At 50.9% G+C, this 15849-nt stretch overlaps 1 protein-coding gene across 1 annotated transcript in view; it reads left to right on the plus strand.

Annotated features, from left to right (window-relative positions):
- Positions 1–782: 782 nt before the first annotated feature.
- Positions 783–15849, plus strand: part of ST3GAL1 (ST3 beta-galactoside alpha-2,3-sialyltransferase 1) — a 100440-nt gene continuing 85373 nt past the window's right edge. Inside the window, exon 1 of the mRNA XM_077351453.1 lies at positions 783–1072. The gene's annotated coding sequence lies outside the window, so the exon portion shown is untranslated. The remainder of the gene's footprint in view (positions 1073–15849) is intronic.

The following is a 15849-nucleotide window of genomic DNA, read 5'->3' on the forward strand; positions in this document are numbered from 1 at the left end:
AGGGGCCACACAGGCCATCTAGTCCAACCCCCTGCTCAACGCAGGATCAGCCCTAAGCATCCTAAAGCATCCAAGAAAAGTGTGTGTCCAACCTTTGCTTGAAGACTGCCAGTGAGGGGGAGCTCACCACCTCCTTAGGCAGCCTATTCCACTGCTGAACTACTCTGACTGTGAACATTTTTTTTCCTGATATCAAGAACCAACTCTTCTTCTTCTTCTTTTTCTTCTGGTTGCCCTGGAGAAAAGGGCTGCTTTGGTGGTCTCCCAGAGCATTATATTCCACTGAGCTCCCTCCCTGCTTCAAATCCTGCCCACTTACAGCTCCACCCCCAAAGTCTCCAGAGATTTCCCAACTCAGAACAGGCAACCCTCACTGCATTCCAGCAGTCTCAATATCCTGGAGGGGACCCGTCGCCATTCCGGGAGATCTCCCGCCGCCACCTGGAGATTGGCAACCCTTACTTGGAGGCTTGGGCACCTTTGCTCCCAACCCGGTCCTGAACTCAGCCGTGCTCCAGCGACTCTCTATTCCCTGGGGCTAGACCACTTGCAATTCCGGGAGATCTCCAACCCCCTCCTAGAGACTACTAACTAACCCTGCTCCCAATCCGGGCCGCAACTCAGCCTAGCTCCAGCGAATCTGTATACCCCGGAGGAGACCCATCGCGATTCCGGGAGATCTCCCGCCGCCCCCTGGAGCCTGGCACCGCTCCTGCCCGCGCTCCGGGCTCTGCGCCGCAGCGTCCTCTCTCGTTGCGCTGCGCCCCTCGTGGGTGCGCTTTGCGCTCCGGCTGCCTGGCTGGCTGGCTGGCGGTCTCCCCCCCTCGCGATCCACGTGGCTGGGCCGGGGAGGGAAGCCGCTATATTAGGACCTCAGGCAGGAAGCCAGCCGGCGTTGCCGGCGGACGAGCAGCCAGCCAGGCAGCGAGCGAGCGAGCGAGCGCGGGGGGAAGCGCTGCTATTGTTGCCGCGGCCGCCCCGGGGGCTCGGCGGCCGGCGCTCGGGCAGGACAAAGGAGGCGCGGCGCGGGGATGCGAGCGGCAGGCGAGCGGCGGGAGCCTCTCCGGACGCGGTGAGCCCGGGCGGGCAGCGGGCAGCGGGCAGCGGGCACCTTTCGGCCGGGCGGAGGTGGAGCGAGCCCGCCTGGAGAGGCTGAGCGCCGTGGCCGGCCGGAGAGCGGCAGGGCTGCAGGGCAGGGCGGATCGGGACCGCCGGCGGCCCCTGGAAGCGGGGGCGGGACTGCCGCGGGCTCGACGAAGCCCGGGCTGTCCGGAGTTCGGTTCGGCCGAGAAACGGAACCCAAACCGGATTTGGGGGAGGGGGCTGCGCCGGGGGATCCGGTTACGGCGAAACCACGCAGGCGGAGCGTGTGGACGCGGGCGAGGGGGGCGTGCGGGAAGCGGGGCGGCGACCCCTCCTCTCTTTTCCTGCAGCCCCCTTTCGGGGCTCTTGATTTGGGGGTGGGGGTGTGGGGGGAACAGTTCTGTGTCTGGACTTGACGCTTAGGATCTAGGGGTGTGTGTTTTAAATGCCTAACTTTGTGGCCGCCCCCTCTCTTCGCACTGCCCCCCTCCCCATTTCCTGAGTTTTTAAAATCAAGCGACTTTGGAGGGGGGCACCCTCTTTAAGCCAGCCACCCCCTCCCTGCAGTTTCCTAAAGGCGCCTATCCGGGGGCGGAGGCTCCGTCCTCTTCCCTTCCCCCTGCTTAGCTTTATCTCTACCCGCCAGTTGTTTGCCGATAGCATTTTTTTAAAGGCCAAGGGAGGGGGGGGGGCTTCTTCCTCCCCCAGCCCTGTCAGCAGAGCCAGAGTCGTCCCAGCAAGCTTGACTTCCTGACAGCCCCCCACCCCACATGGCGAGGGGAGGGAGAGGTAAAAGGCCTGCAGTTGGGTGGAGAAACTGGAAGTTAACTTCTTCATCTTCTCTTTCTCCTTCTCCGATGGCATGAAATGCCAGCCAAGGAACTGACCCAGGAATCCTGCCCCCAAGGGTTCCCTGGGCATTTATGGTTTTTAAAATTACAGCAATCCAGTGAGAAAAATCCCCAGAGATGGCTTCAGAGTGACCCACCTCGGGACCCTTGTTTAAAAATCGTTTTGCCCCACGGATGCCCGGGACATATGGTGGTATGCCTCCTTTCCGAGGGGTGAGGGCAGCCATGTTCACAAGTGCCGGTGAGCAAGCGCATGGGAGGTGTTCACAGCCTGGCGGTAGGAAGTGCCCCCAGGTGGCTGCCGGCTTGTGCAACTCTGGATTGCCACTGTACGCCTCTGGGGCGCAGCCATGGATTTCCTTGGGGGTCTCCCCTCCAAGTCTCTGCTGAGCTTCTCAGATCTGGTGATTGGGCTACCCAGGTCACCAAATGTACTTTATGCATCCGATTTATCTTCAAGCATGTTGAGGAATTCTGTTGTTGGCCCCTTGCTAACCTGGTTAGCAATTTCTTGTGAGCTCCCAGAAGCTTAAGCAGGGTGGGGCCTGCTTAGTATTTGGATGGGAGACCACAAAGCACCACCGGGATTGCATGCATTGCCAATGGTGAAAAACACCTCTCGCTGTCTCTTGCCTTGATAAGCCCCCGGGATTGCCATTTGTCATGTGTGAATTGTTGGCAAAACTCACCCCCCCCCCAATATCTAATGCCTGTACAGCTGAACAAATAAACAGCCAGTATCTCCAGCTGCTGGTCCCTGCTTTCCTTTGGAAGGGGCACACGGTTGCCTCGTTCTGACAACACAGTATACTTGCAAGGTGAACATGTGTTGGCTTGTTGCTCCAGTGGCCCGTATGAGTAGGGTGCATAATGGTTGGATTTGTCCCCGGTGTCCATTAAGAGCACACACAGAAGCCAGGTAACTTAGAGTGAATGCGGAGGACGGGAGCTGGATCGTACCACTTCCCTGTTGGGATGGGGATGCTCCCATAAACAGAATGGTGGGCGGTGGGGTGGGGGATAGGAGCAAAGAAGGAAGATCCCTGGATGCTTTAAGCTGATCCTGCATGGAGCAGGGGGCTGGACTAGATGGCCTCTTTGGCTCCTTCCATCTCTTATCATTCTATGATTCGAAGAAATAGGGGAGAGAGTGAATCCAGCCCCAAAGCTCAGGGGAACTGCTGCTCCTTCCTTGCTCATTTGCCCTGAACTTCGGGATGCCAGCCTCCAGGGGGGACCTGGGGAACCCCTGGAATGACAGCTCGTCTCCAGGATACAGCGGTCAGTTCCCCAGGGAGAAACTGGATTCTTTAGGGGGTGGACCTTGTGGCCTTGTACCCCACTGAGGTCCCTGACCCCCCCCCCCAGGCTCCATCCCCAAATCTGCAGATGTTTTTTAACCTGGATCTGGCAACCCTGCCCCCCCCCATCCCCTATCGGTGACCAGGGAACGCCTGATGACCCTACCTGAACTGGAGAGTAGACCAAAGAACCCTGTGTGAACTGAGCAGCTTATCCTGGGCAAACAATAAGCCCAAGACAGGGATAACTGCTGACTCAGTCCTTCTGGGTATTAAGGGTGCAATCTCCTAGAGAAGAGAAGCCACTGCCCTCGGTTTGCAAGCCCTGAGCTCTGCTTTTCAGGGGTGCAGAGTCCTCCACAAGGTGATCGTGCATCAGGGGCCGCCGCAAATTGGAAGCAACCTGGCTTAACACACGTGTTGTAGATCGTGATTGACGCGTGGCCTGCATTGTTGAGAGGGGAGGAAATTAACTGTGCATTCCTCAGGAGTTACACACCCTGCTATGTCTGCTGAAGGGAATGAGGTTGGAGACGTGTTACGTCTGCTTAGGATTGCGTGGTGATTCACTGGAATCCCAGGTAGGATTATTCCGTCTGTTGAGCTTTTGTCCTGCTACGAAATACATTTAGGAGGAGTGGGATTTTTCTGGAATTGCTATCTTCATTTGACTGAAATATGAAGGTCCTCTTAGGGGTGGTCTATAGGTTTAGTGCAGCCTTTTTGGACGTTTTCACTTTCGGGAACATCCTGAAACGTTCTCCAGGCTTCGAGAAACCTCAGAAGGGGCGTGATCGTGAAGAATATGGTTGGGAAGCACAGCCCTGTACCTGCCCACCCAAGGCCCCTCCACTTCCCAACCCCTCCAGGCCCATCACTGGCCCATTTGGAAGGCAGAGCAGGTTGACATGACCACATAGGGTCATATCGCATGATAACTGTTTAACACACATTTAAAAGCATGTACAAATCAAATCCCACACACTTAGGAAAACTTTTGTGGGGAGAGGAAAGGGAAGGTGACTGTAAGCCGTTTTGAGCCTCCTTCGGGTAGGGAAAAGCGGCATATAAGAACCAACTCTTCCTCTTCTTCTTCTTCTTCTTCTTCTTCTTTTCCAGGGCCATCAAGTAACCTCAGGGTTTCACAAAACCTGGGTTGAGGAAGTCTCTAGTGCAGGGGTAGTCAAACTGCGGCCCTCCAGATGTCCATGGACTACAATTCCCAGGAGCCCCTGCCAGCATTCGCTGGCAGGGGCTTCTGGGAATTGTAGTCCATGGACATCTGGAGGGCCGCAGTTTGACTACCCCTGCTCTAGTGGATGAAGCTATTGGGGCAGTGGTACATATTAGGGCTGTGTGTTTCGGCTCGGTTTGGTCACCTTGACCTCCTACACGCCGCTTCGGGATTCGGTGATCGTCAAGGTGGCCGAACTGAGCCGAAGCACACAACCCTAGTATGTATTTATTTATCCCATGCTTTTCTCTCTGGGAGAACCTGATGTGGTTTGCAACATGATTCTCTTCTCCTTTGTTTTGGTCATAGGAACCCTGCCTTCTGGGATAGGTTAGGCAAAGAATAAGTAGGTAGGGTTACCAGATGTCCTCTTTTTAGAGGACACGATCTCTCTTTTTTGGATGTCCACCATCTTTTGGAAAAAAAAAGTTAAAGAAAATGCCCTCTTTTTGAGTTGGAAGGTTAGGAATATTCCTAGTTAGTAGCCCTCATCACAGCTGAAATAGTAGGCGGCGTTTAAAATGAGATTAGTCACAGCGGTCTCTTGCTCGAAGCAGTCTGGAAATACGTCCTCTTTCTTGCTTTTCGAAATACGGCAGCCCTAGAGTAGTCCGTGGGAGGGTGGGGATTCGAACCTGGGTCTCCCAGACTTAGTTTGAACCTCCAATTGTCACACCCTGCTGGTTCATTAATTGCATAGAGAGGCCACTTTAGAAGGTTAACAGAATTGCATCCCAGCATACATTTTCTGGGGCCTAAATTTAGGTCCTGGTTTGTAAAATGTAATGAGCCTCTTGTGGCACAGAGTGGTAAGCAGCAGAAATGTTGTCTGAAGCTTGTCTGCCCATGAGGTTGGGAGTTCAATCCCAGCAGCCGGCTCAAGGTTGACTCAGCCTTCCATCCTTCCGAGGTCGGTAAAATGAGTACCCAGCTTGCTGGGGGGTAAACGGTAATGGCTGGGGAAGGCACTGGCAAACCACCCCATATTGAGTCTGCCATGAAAACACTGGAGGGCATCACCCCAAGGGTCAGACATGACTTGGTGCTTACACAGGGGATACCTTGTAAAATGTACACCAGCCAGCTTAGTGTGATGGTTAGGAGCGCGGATTTCTAATCTAGTGAGCTGGGTTTGATTCCTCGCTCCTCTCCCACATGCAGCCAGCTGGGTGACTTTGGGCTAGTTACAGCACTGATAAAGCTGTTCTGAGGAAGCAGTAATATCAGGGCTCTCTCAGCCTCACCCACCTCACAGGGTGTCTGTTGTGGGGAGAGGAAAGAGAAGGGGAATGTAAGCCGCTTTGAGACTCCTTCGGGGAGAGAAAAGCAGCATCTAAGAACCAACTCTTCTTCTTCTTCAGTAATCTCAGGGCTCTCTCAGCCTCATCTCCCTCACAGGGTGTCTGTTGTGGGGAGAGGAAAGGGAAGGCTTTGAGACTCCTTTGGGTAGTGAAAAATGGCATATAAGAACCAACTCTTCTTCAATAATATCAGGGCTCTCTCAGCCTCACCTTCCTCACAGGGTGTCTGTTGTGGGGAGAGGAAAGGCAAATGTAAGCGACTTTGAGACTCCTTTGGATAGAGGAAAGTGGCATATAAGAACCAACTCTTCTTCTTCTTCAGGGCTCTCCCAGTCTCACCTCCCTCACAGGGTGTCTGTTGTGGGGAGAGGAAGGGAAGGTGAATGTAAGCTGCTTTGAGACACCTTTTGGTAGGGAAAAGTGACATATAAGAACCAACTCTTCTTCTTCAGTAATCTCAGGGCTCTCTTAGCCTCACCCACCTCACAGGGTGTCTGTTGTGGGGAGAAGAAGGGAAGGTGATTGTAAGCCGCTTTGAGCTGCTTCGGTAGAGAAAGAGGGTACGTAAGAACCAACCGTTCTTCTTCTGCTTCTAGCAGTTGAGTTTAATGTGTGGTTTTGGGTCCAGCAAGACTTTAACAGGGGTTGTTCTTGAGTGATTCGACTGTTGTCTGCACGAAAACCATCAGGAAAGAGACCAACAAAAAGTCCGAGGTACACGAGGAGGCAGAGGGTGTCCTGCGTGAAGAATATTAGCAGGTTTCCCCCCCCCACCCACCACCACCACCTTATCGATGCTTTTAAAAGTTGACCTTTCTGTGCCATGCTGTGCTGAGGGAACCCAGGCATGTGATCCCAGCTCGCTAGTAAAACTTTCCATCAGTCAGTTGAAGTCAGTTGACTCATCCTCCGTGTAGCAAGTTATCTTTGGTAATATTCTCAACCAACTCTGTTAAGGTGGGGCGGGAGTATTTGCACAGCATGGCCTCGGATAGCTCTTACCTGAGGCTATCTGGCGACACAATGATGTTTAAACAGGGGATTTTCCGGTTTATGCGGAAGGCGTTATTTTTGCACATGGGTTGGTCACCACTCGGCCTCCTTCTGTAGTTGTGTCAACATCCAGTTGTTTTTGGGGAAGGCAGCCCGGGAGAGGCCATTGTGTTGGCCGTGAGCAGCTGTCAGTTGTGGGCAAGGGGGAATTCGGTGACACCTGGTGGTGTGTGTTCGAATTCTGCGTCCGTCCTTTAGAGCAGAGGTAGTCAACCTGTGGTCCTCCAGATGTTCATGGACTACAATTCCCATGAGCCCCTGCCAGCGTTTGCAACGCTGGCAGGGGCTCATGGGAATTGTAGTCCATGAACATCTGGAGGACCACAGGCTGACTACCCCTACTTTAGAGGTTTGGCCCAGGGTCAATTTCCTGGGTCAAGCTTTTAGTTTTGCCGTGGAATCAGTCCTTGCCCAGAGAGCCAGCAGAAAGATTATAAGATCAAAGTTGTTGAAGCAAAACCTGTACTCTGGGCCTTTGAACATGTGCAGAGTGCCTTCCCAACGGTGACAACCAGCTCTCACAGAAAGCTCCTGAGTGGAAGGCAGGACTTGTTTGCAAAGCAGATCTCAGAAGGCCCAAAGAGTTATAGCTGCTAAGATATCAGTCTAGGGTCAGGGAGGCGGGGAGGGGAGTGTGGCTTGGTGGTAGAGCATCACGCAGGTAGTTGAAAGTTTGATCTCCAGCTTTCTTTCTTGACGGCCCTGGAAGGGTTTCCCGAATGGGTGGGAGTTAATTTCTGATATGTATTTAAAATTTCTTAACATTTATTGGGTGATATGACCATATATGATAATGTTATCCCCCCCCCCATGGCCAATGATGGGCCTGGAGGGGGTGGGAAGGGGCAGGGCCCTGGGTAGGCATGTTCCCATCTATGCTTCCCAATCATATTCTGCAAGATTGCGCCACTTCTGGTGTTTCTCGAAGCCTGAAGAAAGTTTCAACCGTTGCTCATTCTCAGTCTAACCTACCTCGTAGGGTTGTTGTGAAAATACATTGGGAAAGGAGGAACTGTCTGCAGGGCCCTGAACCTCTTGGAGTAAAGGCAGAATAAATAGACACTAAATAGATAAGATTTTGGTCCATCCTTTTCCGAATCAAACGGAAGAAGAGCTGGCTTTTTTATACCCTGCTTTTCAAAGTCTCAAAGTGGCTTACAAATGCTTTTCCCTTCCTCTCCCTGCAACAGACACCCGGTGAGATAGGTGGGGCTTGGAGAGCTGGCAGAGAACTGTGCAGACCCAAGGTCACCCAGCTGGCTACATGTGGAGGAGTGGGGAATCAAACCCAGATCTCCAGATTGCAAACCACCACATTTAAGCACTACACCAAGCTGGGACAAGCTTGTGTGGAGCAACCACAGCTCTGCAGAGGGCAAAAACAGACGGTTTTCTAGAAAATAGCCCTCTTTGCTATCAACTGGTTGGAATGGCATACTAGGTGGGCATTTCTGGGAAGCCAGGAAGTTCATTGGACATTTGTGCAGAAGAATTTTGGGGAGGAGAGCAGCAAATTAAAGGGCACAGGCCCTTGAAGTTTCCCTCCCCTTCTAATTACATTCCTCCTTGTTTCTGAAATGGCAAGTTTGAACTGCAGAGTTGAACCGAGGGCTCCGTGTTTGGAGACAGAGCAGGTGGGCATGTCTGTGCGTGTGTATTATCTACAGGCAGTTAAGTTCGGGAATTGCCGGCAGGTTGGCCTCAGCCCTCTTACCCGTCAGATATTCTCTCCAGGGCTTCTGCCTGCTGATAAATGAACCAAAGGGGCTTCTCGGGTTTCCTCTGTGGATCGGCCTTTCCCTTCCTGGATGCTGGGCTACAGGTCTCTCCCCCTCCCATCCTAGTGTTCCATCATCTGGCACTGTGATACAAGCTTGTGATTGTACGTTTGGCCGAGGTCTGCAGAAACTGCACATGATGTGCAAATGATGCACTGGTGAGGTATGAATTTGCCCTTTCCCTGCCTGGACTATGCGCCAAGCCGGTCTGTGGAGGCAGCTGGCATAACTGTAGTGTCACAGGCGATGCTAGGGTTTGGATCATGGCTGCAAATTTCCTGAATCCTCAGTTTCCCATCATGATGTAGTGGTTAAGAGCAGCAGCTTCCGATCTGGAGAACCGGGTTTGAGTTGCCAATCCTCTACATGCAGTCAGCTGAGTGGCTTTGGGCTAATCGCAGTTCTCTTAGGGCTGTTCTCACAAGGCAGTTCTTATAGAGCTCTCTCAGCCCCACCAGCCTTGCAGGGTGTCTGTTGTGGGGTGAGGAAGGGTAGGCAATTGGAAGCTGCTTGGAGATTCCTTCGGGTAGTGAAAAGTGGGATATCAAAACCAACTCTTTTTCGAAAGGGAGATATTGTGCGGAATTGCTGCAGCAGCTGAAATAGACCTCTCTGGAGGGTGTGAAATTCTGTGTAAGTGTATAGTGGGTGCCGACGCTTCCATATTCATCTTGCCACTTGCAGTTACAGGTCATTAGTACAGTTGTCGCTTGTGACGGTGGGAAAGAGCTTCAACGTTCTGCCCGGCGTATTAAGGCGCAAGGCGACTTTAATTTCAGACTTTCGAAAATTAATTGGGCGTTTGCCCTGATGCAAGTCTGTTTTGCAGGAAGAGGAAGTGGGATTTAACCCTTCAGGTCCCACTCGGTTTTGTTAATGGCAATAAAAGTCTATGCACAGATAGCACTGGGGGAGGGGTTGCTCACAACTGCACATGGAGTTCAGTGTCTTTTACTGAACGAGCAAGGGTTGAAAGTTTGGATCCCCCTGTTTCTTCTCGTGTGAGCACAATCCGAATCATAAGTGCACCAGCTCACAGGATGTTTCTCCCAGACCAGAGGTGGTCAAACTGTCGCTCTCCAGATGTCCATGGACTACAATTCCCATGAGCCCCTGCCAGCAGCAGGGGCTCATGGGAATTGTAGTCCTTGGACATCTGGCGAGCCACAGTTTGGCCACCCCTGTTCCCAGGCTGTTGAAGATCCATAACTGTCACTGCATTTTTCATGATGTTTTGCTCTTCTTCCAAGGACCAAAGAGAAGCATGCCTGGTTCTCCTTGTACCATTATATCTCACAACAACCTTTTAAGGGAGGACGTGTTGAGAAAGAGCAACTGGCCCAAAGTTACTTGGTTAGTCGGGATTTTGACAGGAGTCTCCTGATCTAACTCCTCTACTACATTGCCTCTGTGACTTCCTCTGTCCTGAATCCCTTTTGATTTTGCTTTGACTACCCCTGCTCTAAACTTTGAAGTCTGATTTGGGGAGAGCTGACTAGACCGAACTCTGTCTCCTTAACGTCCAAAGAAGTTCAAGCGTGTTTTACCTATGTGAGTGGCCAGAGCCCTGAACCTACATTAAATAAATAATAAAATATTTTATTTTTATGCAGCCTCGTCCCTCTAAATTCAGGGCAGTTAACGTTTTAAAAGAATACATATAGTAAGCAATAAAACAGTTAATTCTTCGTAAAAAAAACCTCCTCCTGTTAGAGCAGGTTCTCAGTGGAGCAGGCTTCCTTGGGAGGTGGTTTGACTACCCCTGGTAGTTTGGAAGTTTCTAAGCAGAGTCTAGATAGTCATCTGACAGAAATGCTGGTCTTGTGAATTCAGGGAGTTTGTGAGTGGGTGGGCAGAAGGGATTGGGTCAGTGTTTGGCTCTTGTGGCCCTTTATAACATGCCCAGAAAAATACCAATTGCCATGTTGGGGTCGGGAGACAAATTCCTTCCAGGCCAAACTGACCGGGGATTCTGTTTTTAGGGGCGGGGGGAGCATCATCTGGGCATGGAAATGGGGTCACTGTGGTGGGCAGTGTCTACCTTAAGTGAACTGTAAGCGTACAGGGTTGTTGACCCTGTGATTACGGGATGCGGACGGCTATCAGGTTTGATGAGTAGTGTTGCTTACGTAGGGTAAATGGGTGCGAGGAGGTGAGGCTGGATGGGATTAATTCAAGGCGAGGCTGTAGGTTCTCAGGATGCCCATTGTCCTAAATTATATGTCACCGTGGGGTGGAGAGGAAGTCATGAGCGGGTCAGCCGCTGTTCCCCACACTCCTAAACTACATGTCCAGACTCGTCTCTGGCTGACATCCACTTTAGTGTCATTTTGGGCCACACAGTGTGTTGTTTGTGACCTTTGAAATTATATTAGAGGAAGAGCATTTATGGTTTTCTGTTTATGAACTGCCCCTCAGTTAGAGGAAGGGGGTCTGACTGCTAACAATGTGTGGCTTGAAGGCTTTTGAATTTTATTTTTCTGGGGCTCTCATGTTGGTGTTTACAGACACTGTTAGCAAGATCTAACTGCTGAATTTTCTTGAGGGCTATACAGGAAGGAAGTGGCTGGCAGCTGCCTTCTACTCTTCCTGAGCTTTGGTGGTGGCGGAAAGCACCGGCAGGTTGCAGCTCAAGGCAAGAGATTAGCAGAGGTGGCTTACCCTGGCCTACCTTCCATCCAGGTGTCTATGGTGACCCTGCAGGGTTATCAAGGCAAGAGAACAAGCAGAGATGACTTCCCATGTCTAGCTTCTGTGTAGTAACCTTCTTGGTGGTCTCCCATCCCAGTATTCTATGAGCACCAACTTGTTGGTCATTCCTGGCCCCAGAGAAGCCCATCTTGCCTCAATTAGGGGCAGGGCCTTTTCAGTCCTGGCCCCCACCTGGTGGAACAAGCTCCCAGAAGAGCTGCGGACCCTGCGAGAGCTTTTTGTGTTCCGCAGGGCCTGCAAAACGGAGCTCTTCCGCCAGGTCTAGGGTTGAGGCTGGCGTGGCAAGGAAGATCTGTCTGGGTCCCCCCCCCCCTCTTCACACCCCCTCAATTAGATATTACTGGGGGATTGAAAGTTGAAGGTTGAGTTATTCCGCTGTGTTCTCTGTGACTTGGTCGGTTTTTGTGGTATGTCTTTACGTCCGTGGGTTTTAATGGCGTTTTACCAGGGTTGTATTGTGGACGAAATTAGCCTGCCACGAGCCAACGTCGGGAGTGGTGGGAAATAAATCGAAATAATGCTAATACTAATATTAATACTAATACTAGCCAGGGCCAGCTCTGTTTAGCTTCCCAGATCTGATGCGATAAGGCAAAGACAAGTCAGAGTTTCTGCACTTTGCAGTATGTATTCACACACCCCACATCCTGGCGAGGGAGGGCATCTGATTCAAGTGGGTCAGGGCGTGCCAAATGTTCTGTCAGGTGGCGCCGCTTCTCATAACAATGACAGGGCTGATTAAATTCGACAGTGAGCGATCAGGCCCACCTCCTGTAATTGCTCTCTTTTTCCAAGGAACAGTCACCCTCACGCACTCGGCTCCTCCAGAGGAGACGGGGAAGGGAGTCTGAAGTCCGCCGGTCACCAGTGAGTCAGATCTTCTGCCCGGCTAAGAGGGGCAGCTTTCCGACCCGGATCAGGGTGGCAAATTTCCAGGCGAAGACATCAGACCAGAAATCATTGTGTGAGGGAGCTCTGAATGTTCAACTCAAAAATCAACAATCAAATATCAAAGATATATATATATATGTATTTAAAATGCTATATTAAATTTCGTAGAAAGAATCTGTAAACATTTACAGCAGGGGTAGTCAAACTGTGGCCCTCCAGATGTCCATGGACTACAATTCCCAGAAGCCCCTGCCAGCATTCGCTGGCAGGGGCTTCTGGGAATTGTGGTCCATGGACATCTGGAGGGCCGCAGTTTGACTACCCCTGATTTACAGAATAACTGTTGATTTCTTATTTTGAATGTCGCACTCGGCCACAAAAAGGTCTGGGAAGTAGGGTGTGCGCTTAGGCTGCCGAAGCGGTTGTTCACAGCCAGCGCAGGGGGGGGGGTGTGGCACCGGTGCACCGATCGGTGCATGCATACAGGCGCAGATCCTGCATGTGAGCACCAGATCATGTGCCCCCCTGAACCACAGCTCTGGCTGCTTCGGGCACGAACAGCTGCTTTGGCAGCCGAAGCGCCCAACCCTACCAGGAACTCTTTGTTTCTCCAAGATCTTGCTGCTTCAGTGGAATCACAGAACGGCATAGGTATGACATAGTCTAATGCAGGCTTTCTCAACAAGGGTTTCTTGAAACATGCCGGGGCTTCTTGACGGCCCTGGAAGGGAGTGATGTAGTGGTTAAGAGTGGCAGCTTCTAATCTGGAGAGCTGGGTTTGATCTCCTGCTCCTCCTGCACATGGAGCCAGCTGGGTGACTTTGGGCTTGCCACAGCCCTGATGAAGCTGTTCTCACAGAGCAATTATGTCGGGGCTCTCTCAGCCCCACCCACTTCACAGGGTGTCTGTTGGGGGGAGAAGAAAGGGAAGGTGATCGGAAGCGGCTTTGAGACTTCTTTGGGTAGCTAAAAGCGGCATATAAGAGCCAACTCTTCTTGTTCAGTAATATTGGGGCTCTCTCAGCCTCACTCATCTCACAGGTTGTCTGTTGTGGAGAGAGGAAAGGGAAGGCGACTGTAAGCCACTTTGAGACTCCTTCAGGTAGAGAAAAGTGGCATATAAGAGCCAATTCTTCTTCAGTAATATCAGGGCTCTCTCAGCTTCACCCACCTCACAGGGTGTCTGTTGTGGGGAGAGGAAAGGGAAGGCGAATGTAAGCCGCTTTGAGCCTCCTTCGGGTAGGGAAAAGCGGTATATAAGAACCAACTCTTCTTCTTCTTCAGTAATATCAGGGCTCTCTCAGCCTCACCAATCTCACAGGTTGTCTGTTGTGGGGAGAGGAAAGGGAAGGCGAATGTAAACCGCTTTGAGAACTTCCAGTAGAGAAAAGGGGCATGTAAGAACGTCACTTGCCTTGTCAGACCCTGCAGGGTGGCCAGAAGTCGGCTGGGACTTGGTGGTACTTTCCATAATCCCGCAGAGGTCTGTTTGTAAAAAAATAAAAATAAAATAATAGACACCTATTGCCGGTTAACATCTGATGCCCCAAATATGAACGCATCCTTTTTTTTGTTCGGCGAGATCCCCCAACAACGTCTTAGAATAGACGGCCAGGATATCTGATACGGGACTCGCCTCTCGTCGGTGAAATGTTCTATTAATAACATTGGATCCAGTAAGAGATGCCTTGACTTTGCAGCCTAATCTTGGAATCCGGCCAGGAATGGAAACCTCCTGGACGAAGCACAGATGGCCCCCGCAGAAGAGCTGAGCAGCGTGTGAAAAGGGGTTGCTTTGGAGAGGAAAGCTGTAGTTGCCCACCACAGAGTTGCCAACCTCCTGGTGGGGGCTGGAGACTTCCCAGAGTTAACATCTCCAGACTAGTTTACTATTGGTTTGTTTGGTTATATACCGCCCTCCCCAAAGGCTCATTGAAAACATTTGCTTGTCTCCTGGAGAAAATGGTTCCTAACAGGGGTAGTCAAACTGCGGCCCTCCAGATGTCCATGGACTACAATTCCCAGAAGCCCCCTGCCAGCGTTCGCTGGCAATTGTAGTCCATGGACATCTGGAGGGCCGCAGTTTGACTACCCCTGATCTACAGAAACCTGCCATTACAGAAAATACAGAACACCCAGATTTGTTGTCGCGAGCTACCAGCAGTCGGTGCTCACCTTGTTCATTAAACGGAAGTTCCGATGAGCTTGTTTGATATCCAGTGAGCCTTTAATTCTGCAGGGGTCTGTTGCTTCACTGACCCCCCCGATCCACTGCACCCCTCAAGCACTTTCCTTTCCCCTGCGTGTACGATCTTCTGCAGGAATAAAAGCTGACGTTGATTGTAATCACGTTAAGTGGCTTTCCACTTGAAAAGAATCTAGCGCTCATTCAGGTTAGAGCTAATTTTTGGACGCAAACTGGAAGGAATAGAGAACCGGGCATAAAAGGGTCTTTTGTTGTCGTCGGTCTACTGAAACAGAACCTGCTGAGTTTATCCCGAACCTCCCCCTCCCTCCATCTTGAGACAGGCTTAAAAAAAAAATAACGAGATTAAATTAATCCCTTTTAAAAATTGCAGTCTTGTTTCCGAGCCTGGAAGGTTACAGCAGAATTAGGTACTTGGTCTGTTTTGATCTGCTCTTTCTCCAAGGCCGAAGAATTTCAATTTTGCTTTCTGATGTCAAAGAAGGATTCGGATTTATTTTTCTGTATGCCACCTCTTGCTTGGGAGCTCAGGGTGGGCCCCTGGTCATAACAAATCCACATATGCACAGAGTTGAGCCTGACAGCTGACAAGGGGGGTGGCATTGCCAGCATGATACTGTCACTTCTGTGAAATACTAGGGACTTATGGTAGTAGCTCTAGGAATCGCTCAAAACTCTATAGTTTATCATAGAGTTTCCAGCGATTCCTAGAGCTACTACCATCACTTCCAGGCACTCCCTGAAAGTGATGTCTCCGTGAAGGCAATGTTGATGAGTTTTAAAAAATGTTTTATTTAATTCCCCCCTTGCTGCTGGGGTGGGGGCACTGTCTCACCTTAAATCTTTAGTTAGTCCAAAGTTAAACAGAAGGCCAAAGTTATAAATCTCTCATTCCACTTTTATTGGATATATATTAATCAATCAACTTCTCGGTTGCTGAGAATGAGAGATTTATAACTTTATAGCCTTCTGACTTTGATTTTGGACTAACTATTGATACTGTGAAATCAACGGTGCGTCGTTTATTCCACCTTGAACCTTGGCATCCCTCATAGGCAGGGATTTGTTGCGCAAACTTTTAAAAGGGAACTTGAGTTTCCACTAGATATCCCTCTTGCAAGTACTTTCTCCCCATCTGCCTTTAGAAAGGAGTCCGCTTTCTTCCCTCTATCATAACCATAGTCGAATCCGGGGAAGATCTCTGTAGGAGCTAAAGCAACCTTGTGGGACACTTTGCATTCCCCTTCGTGGATCACAAGGAAATGTGGGGAAGGCAAGTGAGCAATGAGCATCTCGGAGTTCTTTCCCACGTTTCGTTCTTGCTGCAAATTCCAAGAGGTCATTTCAACAGTTGGAAAATTCCTTGAGAAGGCCCTCTCTCTAAGGCTACCTAAAAGTTACGCTCTCTGCATTTCACGTAACCCCTGATTTAATGAACA

This window comes from Paroedura picta, chromosome 9, assembly GCF_049243985.1.
Source record: "Paroedura picta isolate Pp20150507F chromosome 9, Ppicta_v3.0, whole genome shotgun sequence".
Taxonomy (NCBI): Eukaryota; Metazoa; Chordata; class Lepidosauria; order Squamata; family Gekkonidae; genus Paroedura; species Paroedura picta.